Here is a 10,177-nt window from a genome sequence, read left to right as displayed (position 1 = left end):
CAAGACCCTGTCTCTTAAAAAAAAAAAAAATGGCCAATGCAGTGGCTCACGCCTGTAATCCCAACACTTTAGGAGGCTGAGGTGGGCGGAAAACTTGAGGTCAGGAGTTCAAGACCAGCCTGACCAACATGGAGAAACCCCGTCTCTACTAAAAATACAAAATTAGCCAGGCATGGTGGCGTGCGCCTGTAATCCCAGCTACTTGGGAGGCTGAGGCAGGAGAATCGCTTGAACCCAGGAGGTGGAGGTTGCAGTGAGCTGAGATCGTGCCACCACTGTACTCCAGCCAGGGCGACAAGAGTGAAACTGCATCTCAAAAAAAAAAAAAAAGGAGCTTCACTACTTATAAATTTGGTGATCCTAAATAAGTCCTTCACTTTTCAGAGCCTCTGTTTTCCTGTCAGAGATGGGGAATAATAGTAAGACCACCTCATGGGGTTGTCAAGACGTTAGAGTTGGACTGACTCACAGAATTCTAGAATATACCATCATGCTATGACAGTTTTTTCCTTTTTAAATTTTAAATTATTATTATTATTATTTAGAGACAAGGTCTTGCTCTGTTGTCCAGGCTGGAGTGCAGTGGCGCCATCATAGCTCACTGCAGCCTCAGATTCCTGGACTCATGTGATCCTCCCACCTCAGCCTCCCAAGTTGCTAGGACTATAGGCACAGCCACCATGCATGCCCAGCTAATTTTTTAGACAGGGTCTTACTATGTTGCCCAAGCTGGTCTGAACTCCTGGCCACAAGCTCCTCCAGCCTCAGTCTCCTGAGTAGCTGGGATTATAGGCATGAGCCATTTTGCCTGGCTGCGTTTTTCTTTCACTTAACTTTTTTGGTGGGAAAATTGAGATTCAACTATATAGCAAGTTAACAAACTTTTTTTTTTTTTTGAGATGGAGTCTTGCTCTGTCGCCTAGGCTGGAGTGCAGTGGCGCGATCTCGGCTCACTGCAAGTTCCGCCTCCTGGGTTCATGCCATTCTCCTGCCTCAGCCTCCTGAGTAGCTGGGACTACAGGTGCCCGCCACCACGCCTGGCTAATTTTTTTTCTTTTTTTTCTTTTTTAGTAGAGACAGGGTTTCACCGTGTTAGCCAGAGTGGTCTTAATCTCCTGACCTCGTGATCTACCCACCTTGGCCTCCCAAAGTGCTGGGATTACAGGCGTGAGCCACCGTGTCCAGCCAACAGACTTAAAAAAATAAAAAAGAAAAGAAATTCGAGTTAACATCTAAAAGTTAAAGCTTAGTTCAGGGCTGGTACTCAATATATCTTAGGAATTATTGTTGATTCTCAAATTCTCCAAATATTCACTGAATGCCTGGCACATTTGGAGGCTTTGCACTAGTTCTATGGATGATAAAATGGTATTTACACATGAACTTTGTTTCAAAGAACCCACAATCCAGGAGGACATGCACACATGACTATGTGTGTCTGACACAGAAGTAACTGTCATACACGAGATTTAAAAACTGCTGGCTGGGCATGGCTCCTCATGTCTATAATCCCAGCACTTTGGGAGGCCGAGGCAGGTGGATCACCTGAGGTCGGGAGTTTGAGACCAGCCGGACCAACATGGAGAAACCCCGTCTCTACTAAAAATACAAAATTAGCTGGGTGTGGCGGTGCATGCCTGTAATTCCAGCTACTGGGGAATCTGAGGCAGGAGAATTGCTTGAATTCGGGAGGCGGAGATTGAAGTGAGCCAAGATTGTGCCATTGCACTCCAGCCTGGGCAACAAGAGTGAAACTCCGCCTCAAAAACAACAATAAAAAAAAAACTGCTTTGGGCTGGGCATGGTGGTTCACGCTTGTAATCTCAGCACTTTGGGAGGCAGCCTGGGCTCAAGTGATCCTCCCATGTCAGCCTCCCAAGTGTGAGCCATTGCACCTGGCCCAAAATATCACATTTTTAAACAAAGAAAGATCAGTACTCTTGGTGTTTCCTTTTGCTGCAGGGTCTGATGTGGTGTGTATAGCACTGCTGTCCTGAGTCCCTTGGGGGCCTCTATATTAGACGTGGCATCACATGTCCCCAGCTGGTTGGTGTTCATCATTAGCTCCTGTGTGGTTTCCCTTCCCCTTCCCATCAAGACCTTCCACGGGGACCAATTGGCCTTGTGTGCCCAGGACTGAGGGGTTTCCTGGGATGGGGGATTTTCAGTGCTTAAACTGGGACAGTTCCAGCAAAGCAGGATGATTTGTTACCCAATTAGAGAAAAAAGCAGGGACTGGATTTTTTTGTTTGTTTGTTTTTTGTTTTTTGTTTTTTTTTGAGACAGGATCTCATTCTCGCCTATGCTGGAGTGCAGTGGTGTGATCATGGCTTATTGCAGTCTCCACCTCTCAGGCTCATATGATCCTCCTGCCTCAGCCTCCTGAGTAGCTGGGACAACAGACATGTACCACCACACCTAGCTAATAGGGACTGGATCTTATGTATGTACCTTTGTAACTCTCAAAGGTTATAAGCCACTTGATAGCCCTCAGTAACTATTATTGGCCAAATTTGTCGTCTTTGGCAGAGCACCTGGCAGGGACTCAGTACATCCCTAATCAGTTGCTCATCTGAGGCACAGAAAGGTTAAAAGTGACGCAGCCAGGACCTGCTGGCAAATCCCCATGGCTCCAGCACCAGGCCTGTCTAGCACCTGAACCTCTGACCTACTGCTGCTCATCCATGTCTATCTCCTGAGACCTCGAGACATGAAGCCACCTTGGGAAACCTGTAAAGGCTTATTTGCCTAAAACCTGCCGAGGAGTCTTAATGTCCCCATCCTGTTTTAATAGACAAACACTTTGCTTTTGGAAACTTTCTGTTCCTTGGACATTGATGGTCATATTGCTTCTGGAATCATTACAGTGTGCCTTCGGCCAAAAGCAGAACTGGAAACATCCTGAGTGGGCTGGTAACGAGGCTAGCTCTGTCGACTAGTTCAAGACCCCTGAGAGCTTTGGGCCTGAAGTTCCTCAGCTTCCAAGTGAAAGGTTTCGACTTGGCATTCTGGGAGACAGCCTCTGTGACCATCAGTTTCCTCATCTGTAAAACTGGCATCATGATAACCTTGAAGGTAATTGTGAGGCTTAAAGGGAGTCATGCATGTAAACCACCTTGCACAGTCCCTCGCAGGAGTTCTTGGCTTTTTGTTTTTTTGGGTTTTTTGTTTGTTTGTTTGTTTTGAGACAGAGTCTTGCTCTGTTGCCCAGACTGGAGTGCAGTGGTGCAATCTCGGCTCACTGTAGCCTCCACCTCCCTGATTCAAGCGATTCTTGCACCTCAGCCTCCCAAGTAGCTGGGATTACAGGCGCCTGCCACCATGCCCAGCTAATTTTTGTATTTTTAGTAGAGACGGAGTTTCACCATGTTGGCCAGGCTGGTCTCAAACTCCTGGCCTCAAGTGATCTGCCTGCCTCAGCCTCCCAAAGTGCTGGGATTACAGGTGTATGTCACCTCGCCCACCCTGGAGTTCATTTATTAGCTTGTTTTTCCTTCTCTTTAGTTCTCCCCTAAGTCTAAACTGCAGTGATTTTATGATTCCACTTTTTGAGTCAGTGCCCCAGATGGTTTGCTCATTCATTCACCCCGAAAAATGTTTATTGTTCACCTACTATGTGGCAAACATCACACTAGGTACTGGGTGCTAAACATATGGTGGTGGGCAAGAACCTGTCTAGAAAACATCAGAAATTGTCCAGCAATCCCCAGCAATGCAAAGAAAGACACAGCAAAAAGATCCATGATCAAATGCATCCAGAAGTCTGAAATTACAACTTTTATGATTGTTTCAAATGAATTCTGAGTAGATGCTACTTAGCAGGTGGCCACAGTTCTCCCCAGTACCTGCTGTTCTACTTAAGACACCTGCTGCTGTTTCCAGGATGCTAACATTTACTTTGGTCTTTATGTCAATGTCATTTGCAGAGAAAGCCAGCTGTGCGGCTTTTTCTCTTTCAACATTGCCACTGAATTGTGCTTTGTTGATACAAAATTAAACACTGCTCACGTAGATAGCACCAGGGCAGCTTTCAAGACTGGTTTGAATAGGAACCTTCTGCCTAAGATGAAGAGTAGACTCCATCTTGGGGTTAGGAATGTTTTCCTTCTTTGAGGCTTGATCATCTGGCCGAATTTTACTTTACCTGGTGCTGCTTTTGTTCCCCTGGCTTTCCTTTCTTGGAGCCCTTTTGAAATAATCCTTCTCTGCTTGTGGGATTTTACCAGACAGTAAAGAACTGATGAACCATAAGAAGAAAAGGTTAGACAGACAGCAGATTAGTGGTTGCCAGGTGCTGGGGGTGGGGAGAATGCTGAGTGCTTCACAGGAATGAGGACTCTTTTGGGGGTAATGAAAATGTTTTGGAACTAGACAGAAATGGTGGTTGTGCCGGATTGTGAATGTACTAAATGCCACCAAATTGTTCACTTTACAGCAATTTATTTTATGTTACATGAATTTCCCCTCAGTTACACACGCGCGCACACACACACACACACACACACACACACACAAAAACTAAACATTATATTAAATGAGAGAAGCCGGATACAAGAGTATGATCTATGAGCCTAGGTATATGAAGTTTGAGAACAGGCTAGAGTACACTATGGTGGTAGAAATTAGAACAGTGGGCTGGGTGTGGTGGCTCACACCTGTAATCCCAGCACTTTGGGAGGCCAAGGCGGGTGGATAACCTGAGATCAAGAGTTCGAGACCAGCCTGGCCAACATAGTGAAACCCTGTTCTCTACTAAAAATAACAAAAATTAGCTGGGTGTGGTGGCATGCACCTGTAGTCCCAGCTACTCAGGGGCCTGAGACAGGAGAATCACTTGAACCCGGGAGACAGAGGTTAGAGTGACCCGAGATCACATCACTGTACTCCAGCCTGCACAACAGAGTGAGACTCCATCTCAAAACAATTAATTAATTAAATAAAAATAAATAATAAAATGCAGGCTATGGGTCAAATATGAATTTCAAAGAAACAAATTACTTTTAGTATAAGTATGCCCGATGTATTGCATTGTTTATCTGAAATTCAAATTTAACCAGGCATTTTGTATTTTTACTTATTAAATCTGGTAACCCTATGTTTGAGACTTTCTATAAGAAAGTCCTATTGTCATTAAGGGATAAACTAGGATGACCTGTCTGGTAAAAAGAGAACAGATCTCTGTCTGTCACTTGGTTCCCTAGAACCCTCACCTGTGGAGTTAAATTTGGAATCTGGAAAAATTGAACCTAAGAAGCTCCAGATTTAGGTATCCCAGGCATGGCAGGGAATTGAGATAAGACTCAGAACTAAGAACTTTTATGGAAAGTCTCTATAATAAGGTTGGGTGCAGCAGCTCACACCTGTAATCCCAGCACTTAGGGAGGACGAGGCGGGAGGATCACTTGAGCCCAGGAGTTCAAGACCAGCCTGGGCAACGTGGTGAGACCTCACCTCTACAAAAAATTTAAAAATTACCTGGGCATGGCGGCACACCTGTAGTCCCAGGTACTTGGGAGGTTAAGGTGGGAGGATCACTTAAGCCCAGGAGGCAGAGGTTGCAGTGAGTCAAAATTGTGCCACTGGCACCACTGCACTCTAGCCTGGGTGACAGAGTGAGACTCTGTCTCGAAAAAAAAAAGATTGCGCCACTGCAATCCAGCCTGGGCAACAGAGCCAGACTCTGTCTCAATAAACAAACAAACAAACAAACAAAAACCCCAAAGACTTCCAGTCCCCTTCATTTCTCCTACTCCCAGAAAGTTTGTGCCCAGACAGGAGATTGAAGGTTCTTCTCTAGAAAACCTGAGTTGTCTCAGATAAATGATTCCCACACACTCTCATTTTCGGAGTCATCAAAGGAAAAAGTAAGTTTCCCCCTGATCATTTTACAGGAAAAATCAAGCAATTAATAAGCCCTTCACATATAAATAGAGAACTTCCCATCAGATTCCTATTTCCCTCATTCTCAACTCGGTCAAACACACTGTCAGGATAAAGAATTTCTTGGCCGGGCGCGGTGGCTCAAGCCTGTAATCCCAGCACTTTGGGAGGCCGAGACGGGCGGATCACGAGGTCAGGAGATCGAGACCATCCTGGCTGACACGGTGAAACCCCGTCTCTACTAAAAAATACAAAAAACTAGCCGGGCGAGGTGGCGGGCGCCTGTAGTCCCAGCTACTTGGGAGGCTGAGGCAGGAGAATGGCGTGAACCTGGGAGGTGGAGCTTGCAGTGAGCTGAGATCCGGCCACTGCACTCCAGCCTGGGTGGCAGAGCGAGACTCCGTCTCAAAAAAAAAAAAAAAAAAAAAAGAATTTCTTCAGGGCTGGTGTGATGGCTCAAGCCTGTAATCCTGGCACTTTGGGAGGCTGAAGTGGGAGGATCACTTGAGTCCAGGAGTTCGAGACCAGGCTGAGCTAATCATAGTAAGACCTCATTTCTACAAAAAGTAAAAAAATTAGCTGGGCATGGTGGTGTGCACCTGTAATCCCAGCTACTTGGGAGGCTGAGCTAGGAGGATTGCTTGAGCCCAGGAGGTCAGGGCTACAGTGAACCATGATCACTACACTCTAGACTGAGTGACAGAGCGAGACTCCATCTCACACACACAAAAAAAAAGACACCCACAGACACAATTAAAAAAAAAAAATAGCAATAGGTATATGTTTAAAAAGTAAAGAAATGAAGAAAATGAGGCAGGTTAAACAGGCTTCGTGTGGTGGCTCACACTTGTAATTCCAGCACTTTGGGAGGCTAAGGCGGGAGGCTTGGGTGAGGCCAGGAGTTCGAGGCCAGCCTGGCCAACACAATAAGATTTCCCCCGCCCCATGCCCAGCCCCCATCTCTATTTTTAAAAGAAGTTACAGGAAAAACAAAACATTATAAAAGAATGAAAGTGTAATCACTATATACTATGTGTCTCAGCTGTGAATAATAATTACATAATCACAATAGTGTGCCTGTTGTATTCGTTTAATAAAAATAGTGACAAAATATATTGGGAGAAGGGGGAAGGTGGGAGTGGTGGTAAAAAGAAAATCACTCATTTGGAAATTAATGAATAAAGTAAAAAACTGATAAATCGAGATAAAGCAAAGTAGACATTGTTTAGAAGAATGGTGGCAGCTGGACATGGTGGCTCACGCCTGTAATCCCAGCACTTTAGGAGGCCGAGGCAGGCGGATCACCTGAGGCTGGTTCAAGACCAGCCTGACCAATATGGAGAAACCTCATCTCTACTAAAAATACAAAATTAGCTAGCCGTGTAGCCATATGTAGAAAGCTGAAATTGGACCCCTTCCTTACACCTTATACAAAAATTAATTCAAGATGGATTAAAGACTTAAATGTTAGACCTAAAACCATAAAAATCCTAGAAGAAAACCTAGGTAGTACCATTCAGGACATAGGCATGGGCAAGAACTTCATGACTAAAACACCAAAAGCAATGGTGACAAAAGCCAAAATTGACAAATGGGATCTAATTAAACTAAAGAGCTTCTGCACAGCAAAAGAAACTACCATCAGAGTGAACAGACGACCTATAGAATGGGAGAAAATTTTTACAATCTACTCATCTAACAAAGGGCTAATATCCAGAATCTACAAAGAACTTGTAAATTTGCTTAAATTTACAAGAAAAAATAAAACAACCCCATCAAAAAGTGGGCAAAGTATATGAACAGACACTTCTCAAAAGAAGACATTTATGCAGCCAACAGACACAAGAAAAAGTGCTCATCATCACTGGCCATCAGAGAAATGCAAATCAAAACCACAATGAGATACCATCTCACACCAGTTAGAATGGCGATCATTAAAAAGTCCTGCTGTTACAGGTGCTAGAGAGGATGTGGAGAAAGAGGAACCCTTTTACACTGTTGGTGGGATTGTAAACTAGTTCAACCATTGTGGAAAACAGTGTGGCGATTCCCCAAGGATCTAGAACTAGAAATACCATTTGACCCAGCCATCCTATTACTGGGTATATACCCAAAGGATTATAAGTCATGCTGCTATAAAGACACATGCACGTGTATGTTTACTGCAGCACTATTCACAATAGCAAAGACTTGGAACCAACCCAAATGTCCATCAATGATAGACTGGTTTAAGAAAATGTGGCACATATACACCATGGAACACTATGCAGCAATAAAAAAGGATGAGTTCATGTCCTTTGTAGGGACGTGGATGAAGCTGGAAACCATCATTCTGAGCAAACTATTGCAAGGACAGAAAACCAAACACCGCATGTTCTCACTCATAGGTGGGAATTGAACAATGAGAACGCTTGGACTCAGGGTGGGGAACATCACACACTGGGGCCTGTCGTGGGGTGGGGAGAGGGGAGAGGGATAGCATTAGGAGATATACCTAATGTAAATGACAAGTTAATGGGTGTGGCACACCAACATGGCACATGTATACATATGTAATAAACCTGCATGTTGTGCACATGTACCCTAGAACTTAAAGTATAAAAAAAAAATTAGCCAGCCATGGTGGCACATGCCTGTAATCCCAGGTACTCGGGAGGCTGACGCACGAGAATTGCTTGAACCCAGGAGGTGGAAGTTGCAGTGAGCCAAGATTGCACCATTGCACTCCAGCCTGGGCAACAAAAGCGAAACTCTGTCTCAAAAAAAAAAAAAAAAAGAAGAAGAGGAAGAATGGTGGATGGGCATGGTGGTTCATGCCCGTAATCTCAGCACTTTGGGAGGCTGGGGTGGGTGGATCTCTTGAGCCCAGGAATTTGAGACTAGCCTGGGCAACACTGAGAAACCATGTTGCTATAAAAAATTAAAACAAATTAGACAAGTGTGGTGACACATGCCTGTAGCCCCAGCTCCTTGGGAGGCTGAGGTTGGAGGATTGCTTGAACCCAAGGGGTCAAGGCTGCAATGAGCCGTGATTGTGCAGCTTCTCTCCAGCCTGGGTGACAGAGTGAGACTTTGTCTCAAAAAAAAAGGAAAAAAGAAAAAAGAAAAGAAGAAGGGTGATAAAAGCATGAAGTAACAAGAAGTCATAGCAGAGGTTGCCTCTGAGACATAAGACTGAGGAGAGGACAGGGATGGAGAAGGCAAGCTGGTTTTGTTGTCAGTTTTTAAAACCTGCCTTGACCAAACTCCATGCACATGCTCCTTAAATAAAACAAAATATAGGGTCAGGTGAGGTGGCTTACGCCTGTAATCCCAGCACTTTGAGAGGCCGAGGCAGGCGGATCACCTGAGGTCAAGAGTTTGAGACCATCCTGGCCAACATGGCGAAACCCTGTCTCTCCTAAAAATACAAAAATTAGCCGGGTGTGGTGGCACACGCCTGAAGTCCCAGCTACTCGGGGAACCTGAGGCAAGAGAATTGATTGCTTGAATCCAGGAGGTGGAGGTTGCAGTGAGCCGAGATTGCGCCATTGCACTCCTGCCTGGGCGACAGAGTGAGACTCCATCTCAAAATAAATAAATAAATGAACAAACAAAATATAGTTGAAAAATGGAAACCTGGAATTGGAATGATCAAATTGCTTTGGCTACTGAAATATTTTGCATGCTTATTTCTTATTTAGGAAAACCAGGGTTAGGAGGCAGGAGAGAAATGGTAGGATTGGGGGAGAGTTGTACCAAGCAGGGGACATTCTCCTCCATCTTCCCCACTGTCTCTAAGTAAGCCACAGTACTAGGGCCAGCCTCTTTTCTTGCTACTCTGTGCATGTGAGGTTACGAATTCCAGGCACCACAAGCGGCACCCTCCAAAATTCTCCTGCTCCATCTCTGGGAATCTTTCGGGCACTGCTTCCTGAACCTAGTGGCCAGTCACGCTTGCTCTCAGATGCTCATCCCTGGCTTCTGATCTCTTGCCTAACACTTATTTTCCTTTTTTTTTTTTTTATTTTTCTTTTTCTTGAGACTGAGCCTTGCTCTGTTGCCCAGGATGGAGTGCAGTGGCTTGATCTTGGCTCACTGCAGCCTCTGCCTCCCGGGTTCAAGCAATTCTCCTGCCTCAGTCTCCTGAGTAGCTTGGATTACAGGCGCCTGTCACCGCTTCCAGCTAAGTTTTGTGTTTTTAGTAGAAACAGTGTTTCTCCATGTTGGCTTGGCTGGTCTCGAACTCCTGACCTCAGGTGATCCACTTACCTTGGCCTCCCAAAGTGCTAGGATTACAGGCGTGAGCCACTGCGCC

At 45.1% G+C, this 10,177-nt stretch overlaps 1 long non-coding RNA gene across 3 annotated transcripts in view; it reads left to right on the top strand.

Moving 5' to 3' along the window:
- The first annotated feature begins 2,646 nt into the window (after positions 1-2,646).
- Positions 2,647-10,177, top strand: part of LOC123567212 (uncharacterized) — a 49,545-nt gene continuing 42,014 nt past the window's right edge. For all 3 annotated transcript variants that reach the window (XR_012418886.1, XR_010578392.2, XR_012418885.1), the window contains exon 1: positions 2,647-3,075. This is a non-coding gene — a long non-coding RNA (uncharacterized lncRNA). The remainder of the gene's footprint in view (positions 3,076-10,177) is intronic.

This window comes from Macaca fascicularis, chromosome 10 (genome assembly GCF_037993035.2).
Source record: "Macaca fascicularis isolate 582-1 chromosome 10, T2T-MFA8v1.1".
Lineage (NCBI taxonomy): Eukaryota > Metazoa > Chordata > Mammalia > Primates > Cercopithecidae > Macaca > Macaca fascicularis.
This window is presented reverse-complemented; position numbering and strand designations above follow the sequence as displayed.